Source organism: Anas platyrhynchos, chromosome 3 (assembly GCF_047663525.1).
Source record: "Anas platyrhynchos isolate ZD024472 breed Pekin duck chromosome 3, IASCAAS_PekinDuck_T2T, whole genome shotgun sequence".
NCBI lineage: Eukaryota > Metazoa > Chordata > Aves > Anseriformes > Anatidae > Anas > Anas platyrhynchos.
In genome coordinates this window covers 7,179,047-7,198,867 of record NC_092589.1, presented here as the reverse complement: position 1 = coordinate 7,198,867, position 19,821 = coordinate 7,179,047, and the positions used below count along the sequence as shown (strand labels likewise).

The 19,821-nt window shown below is 49.9% G+C and overlaps 1 protein-coding gene across 3 annotated transcripts in view; it reads right to left on the bottom strand.

The window, feature by feature from the left end:
• BMP2 (bone morphogenetic protein 2) overlaps positions 1-19,821 on the bottom strand; it is a 171,866-nt gene that overhangs the window by 81,371 nt on the left and 70,674 nt on the right. For 2 of the 3 annotated variants that reach the window (XM_072035255.1, XM_027453308.3), the window contains exon 3: positions 5,978-6,091. The exons of the other annotated variant lie outside the window; for it this stretch is intronic. The gene's annotated coding sequence lies outside the window, so the exon portion shown is untranslated. The remainder of the gene's footprint in view (positions 1-5,977; positions 6,092-19,821) is intronic. 3 annotated transcript variants of the gene reach the window in all.

Genomic DNA, 19,821 nt, shown 5'->3' with positions numbered 1-19,821 from the left:
TTCCCATTTCCTTTCCAGTTTCATCACCCATCTTTAGTAACAACTTCTAAAACCCAGCAGGCCTCTCCCCTCACAGAGAAGTGAAGAGCTGCGGATTTGGGCATGGCAGTTTTTAGCAGGACGCTATTTCCTTACCCCCGTGAAAATGAGCGCAACTGTCCACTACGATTAAAAAGCAACCAGATACTAATAACTAACTACTAATTAGCTTACACTTCGCTGGCAGCTCTCATTGCAAAGAAAAAGAGGAGTGTGCCTGAACCCTAATATGAAATGTCAACGAATGTCTCCGCTTTTCTGCTTGGCACAGGCCGCTCGCAGCGTGCCGATGATGTGGGAGCAGCGAGGGCTGGCGCTGGGCAGCGCTCCCCGCTCCTTCGGGTTGCAGCTGGGCCATGGCCCTCGGTGCAAGCTGCAGCTCTTAGGGCAGCTTTACTTCCTAAGCAGCTGGAAAAGCCCGCTGGAGGCTGTTCTGGCAGCTGAACCAAGGAGACCTCAGCAGCCTCGAAGCCTGTTGTTGCCTTCCTTGCTCCTCTTCTGGGGCTTTTACAACATGATACAGCAGGGCTCATCTCATGTGGCAAGGGGATGCCTCCCTGTGTCACCCTGCAAACCCCCAAGCCCATGGGAGACCCTGGGTTAATGGGTAACCTCCAGTGGCTGGAGATACCTGCAGCGTGCCTGCGCCCCGCAGCAGGGCCACAGCCTTCACAGAGCCTTTGCAGAGCAGTGGAGCTGCCTGGCCGGCAAGGCAGCTTCCCACCGCCTCCCTTTCCAGCCCCAGATGTACAGGAATTCCTCGCTGCAGTGCCCCGTGGCTTCACTCGACACCCCTTGCGGTGGCACGCCGCCCTGCTCCGTCCCCCAGCCGGGCAATCCCACGTCCCTCCCTGCACCGCCTCGCGAGAGGAAATCTGCTCGGGGCTGCACTTCTGAAGCCAACCGCCTCCCTTTTCCATTTCCATTCCTGTCCTCCGCTACATCCTCACACGGTGCCCGGCACCGCAAAGTCCCTGTCTCCTTCGGGGCTGCCATACTGCAGACAATCCCTGCTGATAAACAGCTGGAAGGCAGGCAAACATCCACCAGACCTACCCTCGGACTTATGGTGAGCAGCTGACGAGCACAGCAGCCCTCGGATACAACACTATGACTGAATATTGCAAGCACGCGCCGAACGTTTTGTGGATGAGAATGCTCCCTCCCCTCAAAATATTTGTTTTCGATACCCACAAAGTAGTATAATGTCATTTAGCGAGGAAAGTTCTGGCAGTCGGTGCGCAGCCTGGCAGAGCTACAAGTCCTGTAGGTGTTATGATACACACGCAACATGTTTTACAAATAGAAAGTGGTTTCCAGAGTTCTTTAATATATTCTAATTTCCCCACCTCTGCCCAAAAAAGCTGCAGTTATGAAAATATGGTTGCATACTGAAATATTAAACTAGAAATGTGAAGAGAGTTGTTTTTTAAAAAAGCTCTCTTTTCAGCTATTTCTTCTTCTTCTTCTTCTTCTCCTTTTTTTTCTTTTTTTTTTTTAAGTCAGGTATGTTTTTAGCAACTTAAACAGGTTGGGTTACCCACAAGAAGTAGTAATTTTTCCACCTAGCAGATTGAGGTATTCATACCTTCTTTAAACAGTTCTAAATTTATTCTCCAGTATTATTCAAATAGAAATATTTGCATGTACACCCTGAATCGGATAAAACCCTTTCAGTGTTAACCCATGGGTAGAAACCACACAAATGAAGCAGATTAACAAAATGCACCTTCTTTGAATCCAAGCAGCCTTTGGAAGAAAGGCTTCCAAAATCCATGCTGCCTCCACCGCTCATTATTCTTTATTAGTTTTACAGGAGAATCCCGCTCAAGAGCAAGGCCAGTACCGGGACAACGTGCAGTGAGACAGACCCCTCACCTGAAGAACTCGCTGGCTAGCAGCCAGCTGGGTGTAAGAAGCTCTTGGTCTGTTTTACAGGTGGGAGACCAACATAAAAAAGAGCCGGAATGAGAAGTGCTCGGAGCCACGCAAGGCACCTCGGTGAGAAGCAAGCATCGAGCACCTCTGCCTCACCCCAACGCCTCAGCCACAATGCTCGGCTCCCTCCTGAACCAAGTGCACCAGCTGCTTCTTGTGAATTTGCGAGGTGCAGAGAAGCCAAGCTGGCACTTTTCAAGCCCCTGAGGTCGCCAGCTTCACCTTCAGGTGAAGTGATGACACCTTCAGCCAGACCCCTCACAAGACCACAGAGCAGAGGCACTAAGGGGTCACACGGAGCGGGTCTTGCTGCCTCCGTCAGCACCAACTTCACAGCGTCCACTTGCACAGCAAAGGGGTGTCACCAATTTCCTCAGGAAACCTGAATGGCTGGGCCAAAAACTGCGTCCTAACAGTTGGGTAGGTATTTCCATCACCTAAATGAAGACGTTTTTGGTTTGTCTCGGGTGACTGTCTCCAGGAACTACACTTCTCACTTCACTTTCTTGGGATTAGCAAATAAAAAAAAGTTCCCCGGGGACTCCACACCTATGAGAGGGGCAAGGCTGAGGAAAACTGCAGTCTGCCACAGGGCCTGGGGACTGTGATTCCTCAGGCAGAGGACTTCAGGGAGCAGGACCTGGAAACTATTGGGAGGCTTTCTCAGGCTTCGCAATTTCTTTATTCCCACAGCCTACAAAATGCAATCACTGCATGCAATCCCAATACACCTGTTCACAGTGAAGAGCAGCCTTTCTAATCCCCAAGACCCACGCATGGATGGTCTCCCAGACTTCTTGTACATCTAACATGTGAGGCAACCACAGAGCCTCATGTAGGTTGTGATGGGGAGACCCTGTCAGGCTGCACTGCTACCGGAGCGGGGGTGAAGCCATGCTGGGAGCGGGGCTGGCAGTGAGGCACCTGTGCAGCAGCTGCAGGTCACGACCACAAGGTCTATCTGTAGCCTGAGGACAGAAACTGAGAGAAGTTGGTGCAAATTATGCGAATTACCCAAATAATGCTTGCTGGAAAATTACATCCCCATTCTGCCATCCGTTAGCCTGCAAGTCGCTCCTCAGACAGCAGAAGAACGAATACCAAAATAAAATATTACTCAGCAGAAGGTGGGGCTGACTGATTGTGCCTTCAGCATTTCTTAACTGCTTGCAAATAAACTCCCATCTTAACAACTCTATTTTTTGGGCCAGGTCCTCACCTGGCCAGCTTCTTGGAGCTAAACTCAACAATGCTGTTTCAGGCTAGCATGAATCCATGACTTACAAGCATTTGCTGATGGTTTCTGCAACCCGTTGTCTGTCTCCAGGTTGTTTGCCAGATTCAGTAGGATTTCTCTTGGTACTTCCCACCTCCTGCTGCTGCACAGGGGCCCCAAGCCACTGGGGTCTGTATGGGGAGCCCAGCTTCGCTGCACCCACCCAGTCATCGGTGGAAGGTTTTACACCTGGCTCTTCCCCTGGAAAATGTGACCCAGGAGATGTAACCCCGACCGTCGGTCCAGTCTCCAGCCCAGTTGAGTTCCAACCCAGCAGACCATGCGGTTAAGTCCCGAGGGACTTAAGCATGTGCTTAAGTGCTGTGCTGGATCAGTGCCTTCACAACCAGTCCGACTGCTTTGTTAGCAGTGCTGAGCACCAGGGCTGAGCTCCAACAGGAAATAGCAGCTTCCCTTTGAAGTCCTGCCACTGATGTTCACGTAGGTGGGACTTCAAAGAGGAGCCACCGCTTCCCCTCCCAGTATCGGAGGCCCCAGTGTTAGAGAAGCAGTAGTGCTGGTTTTAATTGCATTAAGGGATGCTTTAGGGCGGACGATTCAGCCCTTCTCAGTAAAAGGACAACTTTAAAAGGTTCCCACCTGCTGGCAAGAGACCCAAGGAAAGGTTAACTCGCATCCCAGAATGCCCTTTAGAACACAGGTCTGTGGAAAGCAATCTCTTCCCCTCCTGCTAACTGTTTTCCCTGCTGACACTGAAAACTACCTGGTGAGCTTCTCATTTACTCTGGAGCTGCACTGCTGGCCATCATAAGGGTCCCTCGCCAACTGGGACGTGGACAAGGAATGGCCAACCTCAGCTCCCATAGCAGAGATCACTGAGCCAACGCCAAGAAATACCCCCACAGGCAACCTAGATGGCTGATTCTGCTGCTGACTGACTGACAATCATACACGAGAGCACATTTAACCTCTCTGTATCTCCTCTCCTTGAGGGAAAACAAACCAGAGAAGTCCACATCCTATATGGTGTAAATAAACTCACATTACACCAAAACCTGACTCCACTTTTCCTCTTTCCAGTCTTGCAAAGATTGCCAATATCCAGCTGTGCTCTAAATCTGCAACCAGAAGCAAGACTCAGTCAGACGGGAGAGGGATCAGTCCACAAATACAGAAAGCCCTGAGAGGCACTGATCACTGAATGCAGTAGAGAAGCAGCTAGCATTCCCAGGAAATAAAAATAACTGTGTGCAGGGCTTGCACTGATTTGCAAAGCTCTTCCATGTTCATTATGCTGTTTTTCTCTTACCTGAATTTCCATTTCATATCCAATATATGCAATCTGTATTCCATATATTTCTATATTCAAAAGCCAGCTATGTAAGTAGGCATGGATTCTGATGGAAGGTGAGTAATTGCATTTTATTTGAGGGCTGAGCACTTTGCGGCCTCATCACATGGAGTTCAGCTGAGCTTTGCTGTTCAGGTCGCCGACTTGCCGTAACCTGGTCATCTCACCTGACCATTTCGTATTTTGTACCTCTGCACACAACCCTTGCATGTTGTTTGTGGAACAAACCTGAGTCAGCAGCAAAGCAGTATGCCAGTGGGGAGTAATAAGAGGAGGATGTTTACCCCAGTAAAACCAGCTAAGCACAGATGCACCCCAAAAGTGCAGAGAGAGCTTGATGCCCCCAGGGGCTGAAAGGAGCAGCAATATCCACACAGTGTGACAAGACTGGGCTTGACCACTCAAATGATCCCAAATCCTGACATCTGTCCCAGTGTGAAGAATCACTGAAAAGCTGAACTGAAATGGTTTCTGGCTCTGGGAGAAAAGATCCGTGGGGAAAGACACGGCCACATAGATATGGCTTTGCTTATCCAACTCAACTACAGAACAGCGTGTATGGAAATGCTTGAAAAATTGACTCTTTTTATCAACAGAAAAGTGTTTTTTTCGATAGATTTCTCCTAAAGTTTTAAACTTTTAACATAAAAATGCCACTGTGCATTTTCGGTCAAAATTACGCAATTATACTAATATTCTGCAGTTTCCCATTAAGAATTCCTTGGATTTAGGAGTCTGGGATTTTTCATTGCTATTCTTTCTGAATATTTAATCAACGTTTTCCACTGAGGGTGAAAAAAATATTCTGTCCAAGTGTAGGTTTCCTCGCAAGGTTGAGAAGGGCAAGGGGAAGGAGGGGGCGCTGTATTTTTCCTTAAAAACACAAACATTCTCTTATAACTTAAGTCACCGCTGCACTTGTAAGCCTGACAAATTTAGAGGACTTAAAATCAATCAATAAAAAAAAGAGCTTGACCACAAAGGAAGTTCTGGTCAACCCTTCAGCTTTACATCATAGGCAACATTTATTTTATCACAGCCTTACAAAAATTAAAATAGAAAAATGCATCTTCTTGGAAAACAGTAGTTATTTTCTTCCCCTGCTCAGATATTTTTATAAGCCCAGTTCCACCAGCCTCACTCATGCTGAGAATCACCTTACCCTGCAGAGCAGACCATTTATTTAGAGGCAAGATATTATGTCCCAAGCAGGACACTAAGATGCCTCCACCCAACAAAAACTCTACTGTGCAGCTGAGCTGGACCAACCTACATCCCAGGTCCAAGTCTGGTTTGAAGCATTACCCATACTGTCTGGATACTGGCCTCTATAAATAAACAGGCAAGAACGTTTGGAGAAGAGGTGAAGCCTTTCTCATTAGTTGTGAGCAAGGAAGGAAGTTGTACCTTACCAGAGACTGCGGGAATTCGCAGCTCCCTCCTTCCCTTAATAGCACTGCTGGAGGCAGAGAGGAGCAGGGCAGAGCAGCCTTACAGGGATGGTCCAGCAAAATAGCCAGCACGACCTGGGAAATGAAATACCGCACATGAGTAAGGGTGGCAGAACTTGCCTGACAGATACCTTTCTTGCTGGCTAATCATAACCACGATTTATAGCTGTTTCCATTAAATCTTAATAAAAGGACACAATGGCACAGAGGCTGATCCGAACGGCTGGCAAACATGTCTTAACCCATCTTTGTTCACAGAACTGGTTCCGATGTTTGTTACCTCCCTGCGGCCCCTGCTTGTTTTGGTTGTTTACACGGATTGGCTTCAGTAAAACTGCCACTGGTCTAGGAGGAAACTTCTGGTCAGAAGACACATAAACAGAGCTGACCAGGGCTGGTTTCGATGTTCGGCTGGAGCGCAGCAGCCCTACATTTGAAGGCCTGATACAGCTCAGGGAGCTGGACTAGGATCTGCTAAATCCCAGAGGGATACCTCAGCTCCCAAGCAAGAGGCCACTCTTGGATGTTGCTTTCCTGTAAGAGTCATTTCAGGCTGGATACAAGTACTGAAAGATTTGCTGCTACCAGTGAGACCAGTCCAGCAGCCCGGAGGCCAGAACCCCGAACCAGAAAGAGCAGGGACTGGCACTGGGTCTCCCATACGCCAAATGAGTGACTTGGCTAGCTACTGGTTTACTGCGGTAATAAGAAAAACAAAACCTTGATGGATCCTGTGTCTTTCAAGCAGAACGGAAAAAACTTGAAATCTCACAACCTCTTGTGCAACAGGAGAACCATTTCCTACTCGCTGCCACAGGGGGTAAATCTGCAGGGTTTATCACCTCGTGTCGCCAAAGTCAGAATCTGGCCTGCTGCCTTCCACCCTCATTCAGAATGCACTTTCATCTCTAGTATAAACACCGAGACATATCAAAAGCCCTGTTGACAGTACTGCTCTCATTTTCTGCTTTCAGAAGTTGCCAAAATGTACAAAATTAAACTCTCCGAGTCACAGTAGGCTGTTTTGTCAGTTTATCCAATCGGTAACGCAATACTATCGTAACCTCTATCATTCTCACTCTTCTTTTTTTCCTCCCCCACCCCCTTTCTTTCTTTCTTAAGCAAGAATTTCCCCTGGAAGGGAGCAGAGTTCCTCCAAAAATTAAATCATAGCATCAAATTTCAAAACCACAAATATAAATCAAGTACCGTTCCATTGACACGGAGGAATATTGCTTTGCACGACATGCTGCAGGAGCACTGTCCACGCCACAGTAGGTACTCTAACTATTACCACAGCTATAGTCTAAGGAGCTAGAGGAGCTTCTCTGGGAATTTCCTCTGAAATTGCAGGAGCTGGAAAGGAGCACTGACTGCTCCACTGTCTCTTAGCTACTACCTAAAAAGCACATTTGAGAACTAGCTCTGTGTTTCTTTGGTGTTTTTCCTTGTTCCTTTCAAAACTAATGAGAAATTCCGGACCTCAAAAAATACAGAATTAGGTCCTTCCTAATTTCATTAATGAAAACACGAGCAAAATAAGCAGCACCATTTAACAAACTGCAATTCTGTGGAAAACTTCTAGGAAAACAGGAGCAATGCCAGACGTTTCTCCAGCACAGGAGTTCCTAAGCGAGGAAATACATCCCCACAGTAAGGCATGCATGACATTTCCAAATGACCTTCACTTGAAATCAAAGTGTAACATACATTACCTCAGTACATAATTCATTCTTAATCTATTAATGATATGACTCATTAACGTATTAGTAGCAGTAGCGGTGTTAATAGTAGTAATACTACTGCTAATGTCATTGCCGTGCTAACAGGTTTCAACATGCTCGTTCTTCTACTCACATACAACAAAAGGCTTTGCGACCCAGTACCACAGAGGTGGTGAGACACGGAATTTGATAGCCCTACCGGTTACTACATGGGGTGTCTGCTATTATCTCTTCTTATCTCCCTGAGGAGTCACAGATCTAAATGTGCAATCAAAAGGGTCGGTCAGCGGTAAGATCCCTGACAGTATCTTTGCTGGACACTTTGCTGGACTTTTGCAGTCGAGAATGTCTTTTTCATATTCCTCCGATGTTTCTGTAATTATGCAATCAGGTGTGAAATGCCAATGTAGGACACACAGGGCTGTAGCACAGATTTCTGTTTCTCCCAGTTGCAGGAATACTCTTACCTCAGGGAAAGATTTTATGAAGTCATTTCGCAGAGCTTGTCAAGAGCTACCAGGGAAAGCTAACACACAGCATAAGAAAAGCTGTTGCATGTCTGGTTTTCTACCCTCTGTTTCCCTGCTTGGATATCTCACCTGAAAAGAGGTCAGAGGAATTGCTCTCTTAGTTTGGGACTTCCAGAAGTGCAGTTCCCCTGACCTCGGGGCGAGGTCTGCGTTCACCCACCGGGCCCTGCCAGCACTGCCACGCAGCCAGCAACGCAATGATTTCTGACCAGGCTGGTTGGTACAGAAAGTACTGCTCACAAGAGGTGGGCTGAAATCCAGAGTCTGGTTTCAAGCATCTTTAAAAATTTCCTGCTTTACAAACCCAGCTTTAGGGTCAGGCCCTTCCCTGGTTCTAGAAAACTAGGAAAAGAAAACTGGGTGGTATCCCTGGCCTCATGCACTGGTAAAATCTGCAAGCATGGGTCCACCTGCCCCTCTCTGGTCATGGAGGTGAAAAGGAGCCATCCTGTCATATCTTGCCACATATCCCTGACTCCTGCATGCTAGGGAATCCACACCTCAGCAGAGAATCAGCTGGGAGACACAGCTGGGGTGGAAAATATCCACAGCAGCATTATATAGGAACAATAAAAAGCAAGACTGTAATTATCTTCCTGCTCACCCTCACGGTGCTGCAATGAGGTCTCTGCCACGAATGCCTGATCTCCATACAAGGGCTGTGCATCTCAGCATATCCTAACAGTGACCGCACTACAGGTCTCACCACAAAGCCTGTACGGTGTAGGGCACCATAAAGGTGTAGTGCCCGCCAGCCTTGGGCCTGCCTAGGGCTGCTGGAAACCAAGCAGGGCAGCCAGCTGGGGCTCCAAGCCCCACACAAAGAAGCCAAACAGCAGACTGCAGCCTGTTCCCCGCTCAGATGGGCATCTGAAGGACACCCGTGGAGGTGGTTGATCCCGATGCCACTCGGCTGCAGCCCCAAGGCAGCTCGGTGTCCCAGAGAGGGGTCACCAGCCCCGTGCCAAGGCTGCATGGGATGGCAAGGGCCATCCAAGCATCTGTCAATGTTTGCCATCACGACTGGTTTATCTGGCTCCCACCTGCCAGCTTTTTGGAGCCCCCAAACTGTTATTATCAAGGAGATTGTATTAAGTACTATGTGTGCAAGTGAGTAAGTAGACAGGCTCACCCCTCAGGAATGGGAAAACAAAGTCTCACAGGCAGATCTCTCCTCCTCCCTTTCCTCAGGCTTACCTTTATTTTTGGAGACAGACCCAAAATCAGTCCAGCTCCCCCCATGCCAGGCGCAAGGGACAAGGCCCCAGGATCCTTCCTGCCCATTTTTAGCCTTTTTCACAGCTTTGCCCAGGTCGCCCAGCTAACGGGCTGAAACCCGCTCGCTGCACGTGCTGTAACTGCAGCCTTGCCACAGCTGCCTGCCTGCCTCCTCCTGACCTAACAACCCCCGGCAATCTTCCACTGGGAAATACAGCAAGTGGGGGGTTTTACACCCCTGAAAAAAGGGAAAAGCCCCCGATGCCTCTGTCCCGCTGTGCTGATAATCTGATATTGATAATCTGGAGAGTCTGTCCTGTACACATACTGTATGGTGGCCCACATTCTGGTGGGGGAAACACACTGCTTGGTCACACCGTGCCCCCAGCAACCCTTCTGCTGCGACCTGCAGAGGGGCGAACTTCACCTGTGCAGAGCTTTTGTGAAACCTCCACTGCTGAACCCTGCTCCTCTGTAGAGGGGGGGACAGTCCTCCCAGTGCTCCTGCGCTGTAGGAACATGGGCTTTTACATTCAGGCTGCTTTATGGAGGCTCTTGAGAGGAGAGGAGAGCTCCTAAATTGAAACCACATTGCCCAGCCTGAGCCAGAGCCTGCTGCATGAGCCCTGTCTACTCCCCGAGTCTTTCCAGTGCTGCCTGCTTCGCAGCAAGAACAGGGAACAGTGGGGTTACAGATCCCAGGAATCTGCCAGCATGGAAACAGGAACAGCTAACAGCTTAAAGCCTCCACCAGAGCTCAGGGACGCTCTTCCATCTTTCCAGGTCTTGGTGGGTGCACAGCGGTCTGAACAGCTCTTTGTGTCTGTAGCTGCTACAAGAGGAACACCTCTCCTCTTTTTACTTTTTTCTTTTTTTCTTTTTTTTCTTTTATTCCCAAAAGAGAAGCTGCTGGGACGTGCTCACCATCTCACTCTCTTCTGATAACCCTTTCGGCATCCTTCCGTTTTCTGGTGATCCAGTTGTTACCCCCTGAAATCTGATTCCTGATCTCAGCCCTCTCTTATCAGCTCCTTTCGCTGAGGAGTCCCAAAGCAACGGGTTAGTTTTAATCTCTGCGCTCTTTCTCTGTCCCCGAGGCCTCGTTTTGCTGGGGGAGGAGGTGAGTGACAGGGCGGACGTTCGGGGGGGAAGGGGCTGCCATCCATTAACTCGCTCTTATCTATCTATTCATCTGCCAGGCAAGACAAAGCCATGATTGTTGCTCCAGCTGACAGACCTGCGCTGGTTTCACTCCAGCTCCTGTGGGCCAGGGGCGCAGAGGAGATGCAGAGCCACGGCCCAAGCGCAAGAGGCCCCCTTCCACGGGCTCCGTGCTGAGCTCTGCACCCCACATCTTCCCGGCTGCTGGTACCCAAAGCGAGCCCACCCAGGCCACCTGCTCCCTCTGGCTGGTGTCTAAGTTCTGTTGGGTGTATACATTTGGTCGGGTGCATAAACCTGCCCTGAAAACATGGGATTGACTCTGCGCCACCCCGGCATCCGGCAAACCCGTTTGGGGCTGTGCTCTCATTTAAGCAATTATATGGGATATAGGGTGCTAGAACATGAGTTCCCTTATCTCTGTTTCCCACATCACGCCCTTTCCTAAGGCAAATTGATGCAGCCCCATTGAAGCCGAGGCACTGACTGACACTAGCTGAAGATCTGGCCCCGATTCTGCCATGCTTTGCCTCTGGGTAGTCATTTACACCTGTTCGTCGTGCACAGGGCGACCAGCAGCAACCGCTCGGGGTGCGCAGCACTGCAGCCCCATCCCATCGCCTTCAGAGCCTGCCGTGCCCCGCACCAATCCGTGGCACGGGGCCCCGCTCCCCCCGCATCTGAGTTGGTTTTGGCGTTGCACATAGGCATCCTCTCTTCTGCGTCTACTAACCCCTGAGACTGCTGCCAAGTCTCGTGAAAGAAAAAGTTGTGACCCAATTCCTGGAGGGTGACTTGGTGTAAATAACTCTCAGTGGCAGGACGACACCCTCCTGAAATCTAGCAGTGCACTTGTCAGCCCGTGAAGTGTGGAGCCAAGAGCCGGTCCCCACACAGCTTCACACGCCGAATGTCTTTTCCTCCCCTTGCACACGCAAAATCCCTGGCAATTTCCGGAAGAGCTGCGGTTGTGCAAGCCAAACAGGGCTTGGCTTATTTTCTGAATCATCCAAATAGAGCCGGTTTGCATGGACAACATCAGCTTTTGAGCGAGGCTTGCCAGGACTGAAAAAAAGCTTTATGCCTGAATTAGACCCCGGTTCCTGCAGCTAGCTGGCTTTCCTGGGTTGCCCCTGCAGCCAGCTTTAACCTCGGGGCTGTAGAGTCTTCCAGGGACTCTGCAGACCGATGCCCGTGCCCTGCTTGTAACACACCTGCAGGAATGGAGGCTGGACTTCCTCTGCCTTTTTACTGGTCTCGGGGACAGCCTGTTGCTGGCGCTATTTGGCAGCCTCAGAAGAGACTGTGCAAACAAAGCTGAACATGGGCAGCCACCAACAAACATCTCCATGGCCTCTGCTTTTCTTGGAGGCTTCCAGGTATGACAGTCACTCTGTTTTTTTCCATTGCCATCCAAAATCCAATCTCGATCTCAAACCAAATGGATCTAGCATTTAGATCTAAGGCACCACGGTTAGATCTGTGGCTTGCTTTGGGCTTCTAATTTCCATGGGGATTTGCATAATAAAATACAGTAATAGGCTGGGCATGTACAGCGAGCTGTGGCTGTGAGCCAGGAGCTAATGAGCTCTATTGCAGACTCTTTAGCTCCGGACAAGTCACTTGACCTTCCAAAGTCACATCATCCCCATCTGTGAAATGGGGTAGTAATACTTGCCTCACAGGGGTGTTGTGAGGATTAATTAGTTACTGCTTGTACATCACTTTGATGATCTTAAGAGCTACATGCTTCTTAAGTATTGTTATTATATCATGGCTGGGAAGATATTGCAGCTGGGGCTAAATCCCGCCCTTGGAAAAAGATGCGTCTTCCCCCACGTCTTGTAAAATCAGCTGCTGGGCTTGCGCAAGGAGCATTTATATAACTTTGGTACCAAACAGCAATATGCACCTCGTACCTTTGACGTTGCCAAATCCCCAGAACAATATCCTGCTGGCAGTCATGTGGTGCACCCATCCCGGAGCAAACAGCTTTGGGCAGGAGCCCGATTGCGAGCTCTTTCTCTCTCTTCCCCCATGCCAATCTCTCTTGAAATTAGTAAATGTTTCCACCAGGCATTTCAGAGGTGACCTCAGGTCCAGAGCTTGGCGCGCCACACAAAGCCCCTGGGCACAGCAGCCCACGGAGGACACGCTGCGCGGGACCACGCGCCCAGGACCGCCGAGCGTGCTCTGCGCAGGGCAAAGCCACGGCAAGTCTGCAGAAAGACACAGAGACACAGATGCGCACATGAACGCAGCCAGGAAAGGTAAGCTCCCCTCGCCTGAGCTCTATCCCTCGGGTTGGCACTTCTCGCTCAGCCTTACACTCCCCCCGTATGCTCTCTGGAAGGCAAAGCCCTTTCTCCTCCTCAGCATTTGGGCCTGAATGATAGCAAATAGCGCACAAAGAGAAGGATTTCACTGACTGCACCGGGCTACGACTCAGGATCATGAGGCTCAAACCACAGCATCCAGCCAACTCGTGGAACACACAGGAGTTACGCATCCAAATTTCAGTGACATTTAGTGGAAGTCGGCCAAATGGCTCCCTTTGATTCCTTTGAAATCCGAGCCATAACTGTCACTGCATCTTAGACGTGTGAACTGCTCTGAGAAGGCTCCCATATAGATTAGACCGCGATCAAAGAGTTCCACTAAACTGAATTGCACGAAGATGCAGAGCTGAGGCGAGGCTGATCGGCAACAACAGTGTCTGCAAAAGAAGCCCCCAGACTAGCAGGTTCGAAAGGGTTAAAGAAGAAAGTTGTTTGGGTAGACGGTGTACATTAACTATCATTTTCAGTCAGCATGCAATGACTAGTTAGCGGGGCTTATCATCCTCAGCTATGTGAGGAATTACAATAAATGCCTGAAATGCAAGCAGGTTTCCGGCTTAGGTAGGTAAATAATGGGAGCCACTATTTTTGTCTGAGCTGCAAGAATTCCCTGCACACACACACTCCCCTCCCCACTGTAACACGTCCAGCCCTACTCCCTGCTGCTTGCCAAAATGAGGTCCTTTCATGCTTCCTCGGGACTTTGCTTTGTCTGCAGAAGTAGCCAACTCAGGACTTCCTCCTTGGTGGAAAGCAAGAGGTTACATTTGCTGCACTCATGCGTTTAAAATACTTTTGGAACGCGGTGACCGAAGGACGAGTGGCAGGAGGTACGAGCAGCTCTGAGACAGGGACTGCACGATTTGTAGGGAAAAGGTAACAAACAGGCGGAGCGGAGCTGTGGCACTGTCAGAGCCTGGTAGCGACCCTCCCTCTGCCTTCGGTGCCATGAGGCTTCACCTCCACAGCGCATCCCGCACAGAACATGCTCTCAGACGGCTCAGTGCTTCAGCTGCTATTGGAACAGCCAGTGGAGAAAAACACCGCCTGCCTCTGCAGGATAGGAACAGGGTAAACTTTGGAGAGCACTTAGTAGTAAATAGGGAATAGAGTCATTACAGTCGGGCAGTTTATTCTCATTTAGCCCAAGGCCCTTTTCCCTGCCCTGGCATCCCCTGGCACGTGCCTGACCTGGCCTCTCTCAGAGGCCCCTTTGAGGTTTGCGCGACGCAGCCTTCACGCGCCAGCTCACGAAAACCCCGGGCGCCTGCCCCAGGAGGGGAAGCAGGGTGGGATCCTGCGCCTTGTGCAGTCCCGCATTGACTTGGCCATGCTCCAGGTAAGAACCTCAGCCCGTGAATGCTCCAACTGATGTGAGCCACCGCTGGGGAAAGCCTGGCAGAGGCACAGAGCTGGCGGTGCCCGGAAGGGTTAACCAGCAGCAGGGCTCACGGCGTGTCCTCCCTCGTTCCTCCACACACGCCGTACCTCCTCGCAAAGTGAACGTATTAACACTGGCATGCTCCCACACACCGCCTTGGCTCCCCTCCAGGAAATCATAACCCAGCTATTTGGCACACAAGGCCGCAATTTTATTTACACAATCAACTTCTTGATAAACACAAAACTTACAAAATATACCACACCCTTAAAATATATATATATATATATATAATAAAAATAAAAAAAAAAAAAGAAGGAGTGTGGGGAGAACTGCAGTAACCTGAATGTCTCGGCCAGAAGTCCAACCCACTTGATTTGGTAGCCCTATCCCCAAAGAAGTCACCTGTGGCTACATAAGGGCTTGCCCTGGCTTTGAGGAAGGATCCTACTCAGGGAGGACATGGAGGGGCTCCATGGGGCTGGGAAATGCGGGGTGCATTTGTGCTGCCCCAGGCAGGTTTGCTCCTGGGCAGTGGGGAGTGCAGGCACCAGTGGCACCCCCAGCCCTCACACCCCTCGCCTGGTGTCGCCACTGCTCCCGGTGAGCATCTCTGTCCTCTGATGAGGGCAAGAGTGCCCCACTTTTCCCATCACCCCAAAGCACTGCCAAACAGCTCTTGTCCTCTTCTCAGCGTGACACTGTGGGGAGGGTCCCGTCCCTACAAACGTTGCAGCCTTCAGCTCCATGCCCCTTAATCAGTCTGAGCAACTGCAGGTGGAAGTGTAGCTGTCCTCTGGGGAAGGAAAACATTGCTGCCAGGTTTTCTGGAGACACGCTCCACTTTGCCAGAGCACCTTAGCTGGGAAGCCTCAGTCCCCAGCAGCCCCAAAGCTTCGGTTGACCCCTTCAAAGCTGTCCCCTTGCCTGGCTACTTGGCAAATGGCTCAGCCTTGCTCCATTGACTCTGCAGATATGGGAGAGCAGGGCAGCACCTGGTGCAAGCTCTCCAAAAGCTGGGGCTGATGCTCGTTCTGCCAAGCTTCAAACTGCACCAAGACATAAGCATTAAGACAAGGAGATGCTTATCCACAGCCCAAACCCCACTCAAGAGAAACTGCATGAGGAAAAATAATGGGCCAAGGGCATTAAACTGATTTATACTGGCTGAGGATCTGGACAAATCTACTTTATTCCTCACAGATAAAAAGATCTGCCCGAGGCTAATAAGCTTTTGATAGTTTCGGAAACAAAGATTGATTCTATTTATACTTTTTTTTTCACAAATAGGAAGAATCACCTTCAAATACCTGAGACACACTGCAATCATTTAGACAGATAAACATCTTGATTCCTAGAGATAACAGAAGCTGAATGGTTGGCCTCAAAACCAAGCATTCGTGACAATTCTTGAAACAAGAATGTTATTACTCTCCATTTCCACAACAATTTACATGCGACTGCAAAGAAAACCCTTCTCCCTGTGCAGCTGGATCATGTACTCTAAACACGCTGCCCGCAGCCTTGCCACAGTACCTGAACACCCGGAGCTGGGTGCTGCCTGCCAGAGATTTTCCTTCTCTTCACAGCTTGGGAAGGGAGAACACGGGTTCATCTAAACAGACAGCAACTGTGATGGCAATATCTCGTGCTACACAATACAAAACAACGACCACGTGTTCGCTCCCCTCTCTCCCTCTCCAAAAAGCAGCAGTTGAATAAGAACCACCATGATCAGTCAAGAGGGGACCTTGTCCTTGGGGACTGCCCCTCAGCTCATGAGGCCAAGTCCCAGAGAGCCTGCTGTGGGATGCTGATACAGCTGCTCCAGTCCAAGCACCTGTCAGTGCTGTCTTATTTTTGCAGTACCCATCCCTAAGGGTCTTGCACTCACCTCCACAACTAAATATTTACAAGGGGTAATGTAGATGTTTCCTATCCATTCAGCTGCCCATCAACAACAAGCTGTGCTTGTATTGTGAAGCATCATCACAAACACCAGGTGTTGTTGGATTTCTCTAGAGGGGTCACCTCCCGCAACTTTACAGCAAGTAGCACCACAGCTACTGGTTTCCACTCAAATCATTCTAATGTACCTAGGAACCTCATCTCTAACTTACAGTCAATTTGTATCCCTTGTGAATGCAGGGACTTGAATGCCTAAGAAGCAAAAACCAGAAGGCAACTTTCCTCCAGCTCTAGGCACCAAAACGGCAGGATTTCTAAAGCCGATCTCAAGATCCCACTTTTCTGAATGCTGCCATATAAAAGAGAAACAGCTCTCAGTACGCAGGTGGTTAATAAGAAGCGCTATAAACTGGTGAACCAACTGAACTGGTTTGCTGGAAGTACGTTCTGCAAATAGCCTCCTTAGTGCATCTTTTCATCTTACATACATTACATCCAAAAGCCAGATGCCTTGTCAGAAATGACACTGGGACACCACGTGTTCCCGGCTGCACACAGCCGCTTGGCACACTGCTGCTGCTCAGTGCGGGCAGGCAGTGGGTGCTCCAGCACGCAGCAGCAGCCCGTGGCCTGTGTGCTGCTGGCTGCGTGCAGGCTCCTGCATGGCCAGAGCAGCAGTGGTGGCTTTTTTGCAGGGCAAAAGTGGGCTGAAGAGAGCCTACAGCTCTCAGGAAAACCACCTCTTCCAATGTGATCCATCCGGGAGGGATCAGACCAGTGGCCGACAGCATCACAGCTCTCTGTGCTGCTGAAAGTGGGGAGACAACACTGGCAGCATCAAAAGCACTGAGTGCTCAGAGCTCCTTGACACCTCCCATATCCTTGCCAGCATTTGCAAAGCTAAAGGGTTTTGCAAAAGTGTGTAGCTTTTGGGAGAGCATAATTTGGACCAGCAACCACTGCCCCTTCAGAGTGACACTGGGGTGAGGAGAAAACACGAGTGATCTTCCACCTCACCATAACCCTCACACCGTGTTTGCCCCCCTCTTCTCCTGCATCTCTGCAGAGGTTGAGATGCCGAGACCAGGGGGAACCAGGGCCCAAATGAGAACTTCATGGCTCTGCAAGAAAGCTCGGGGACCTTCCAGCTGAGGGACATTTCCAACAGAAGCACCCGTGGTTTGTCGGAAACGGGCTCCAAACTGGCCTCGTCAAGCCTCTGAAATAAGAGCCACAGGAGGGCAAGATGTGGAGGAGGACTTCAAGGGTGCTTTCAAATGAACTGAATCAGAGGTTTACCCAACCCCGCTCTTTCAGAAGTTTCTGAATAACGCACTGGCTTGAACCACTGGAAAGAAACAAATAAATGAGCTGGCAACTTTCACAGGGAGGAGCCTTGAAGCCCAGTTCCCAAGACCACGCCAACCAGCTCGGTGTGACAGCATGCAGGAATGAAAATAGGTAGGTAACATTAACAGAAATACACTGAAACTTAATAACAGCAGCTTGTCAGGACATGCAGCGAGGAGAAATGGCTCATAATAGCTCCAGCTTGTATTATGAATGTTTCAGAGCCACCTGGCTACGCGAGCTGCCTCAGCTCAGCTGGTGTTCTGTGTACACCGTGCTGAGCCACGCTGCATGCTCCGCAGGGCGGCCGTCAGGCTGCAGCCCCAACATCTGCAGAGACATCCCAAGAGACACCGCTCCGCTCGGCAGACCTTGCGTGTCTTAGGAGAGCAACGCAGCCACGAACAGAGCCTCTGACGAGCTAAGGCCGTGTCCTCCTTTGGTGTAAATCAGCAAGGCTCACTCGGGGCAAGCGGAGTTGCCCTGATTTACACTGCCCCTGCGCTGCAGCCCCATTGTATGAACGCTTCCTCGCCTCGGTCACAGCTCCCGTGTGTCTGTCAGGAGCTTCCAGCAAAGGCACAGCTCGTAAGGGAAAGCAATCCCCCTGCCTTTCCTCTCCCGATCTGATTCGCATACAAAATGGGCTTATGAACTCAAAAATTATGGGAGGGATTCAGGGAGGAGGAAAGGGAGACACAAGAGCCCTTTTATTTTGCGTCTTATTCACAATGAAAATTGGCACAGAAGCCGACCACATACATTAACATAGTTTGGGCAAGTTTAACTCTCATGAATACATTTCTGTGGAAAAACTATGTGACTATGGAAAAATCCCCTCTTTTTTGCCACTTGAAAAGATAACAGGCTTCTATGTGGAACATACCCAGAACCTGCCTGATTCAGAGACATGGAAATACAAAGATGAATAAGGCTGAGTTTCCCATGCTAGGGGCCCATGGAAAGTGAGAGGGGAGGAAGCAGTAAGGAGGCCCATTGACTCGCCAGGAGGACTTTCATCCTACAGGTGAAGGAAGTATTTGAAGGCACGAGTAACATTGCAGGCCTGTTCCAGAGCCCATTTAAGTCACTGGCAAACATTTCATTGACTTCACTGGGATGTGGGTCAGGGCTAAACAGTTTTCAAATATAAGCCAAGGCTATTTCTACATCGCTGCGTAATGAGTGTGATTCAAAGCCATTCAAGTGTGCCCAGTGCTGGGACTTACCTGCTGGCTGTCCGCAGCCCTGGCTGCTAGCCTGGCTGCTGCTTGGGCGCAGATCTCCATGTGAGAATTTTTGAGAGGAACCACTGAGGAAGAGCTGAGCTGAGAGCCTTTTTGGAGGCTTGTTTGGACTGAAGTGTGCACTAGACTTCAGCCACGTCTAAATCAGGCAGGCTGGAGGAAGAACAGCTCTGGCCAAATGTGCCGGGGCAGCAACTCCTCTCCTTCTGTCCCATACCTCACCTCTGCTGCCCCTCGCCAGGCTCAGGCTGAGGAGGGCTCCCCACATGTGCTGCGGGGTTTGCAGTGGGCTCATCTGCTGGCCAGTGGGCCCCTTCCCTTGTGTGGTGGTAGAAGTGTACCTGGATCCCAAACCTGGAATTTAAAGCCAGCCCAGCCCCCAGCTACATCAGCGTGTGCTGGGACCTTCTCACCCAGCCCCAGCCCAGATGCAGCCTTCCAAGTCCCGCAGAATTGCCTGAGTTACACAGAAAGTGGCCCTCTTCTTACATCCCTAACTGCAACCTACAAGCTATTGCCATTCCTATATCGGAATATGGGAGGAAACCCCTTCTCCTTTGCTCACTGCCATCCCACAGCACTAGCCTTGCTTCAGTGCCCTGTTGATGGCTGAGGACGGTAACCTCAGTGTTACATATTTTCTTTTGAGTGAGCGTCTGCTTTATTACTAGCCTATCTGATATGACAGCTTGCATTACACGTCCTTCAACAGACCACTTGAGTAGCACACCATTGTATTAGGCCTTTAATATCTTTCTAATTAGTTTAATAAATTACTAATTGAACTCTTTAAATGACTCATATTGGTGCAGTGAGTCTCACTGTACAGAAAATTCAGCGATCTCAGAAGAGGATACACCACAGAATCATCCTCTCCTGCTAGGTAACACGAAGTTAAACTGTGGGGTAGGCACAGGACAGGGAATTTTCCCCCAAGATTAGCAGTT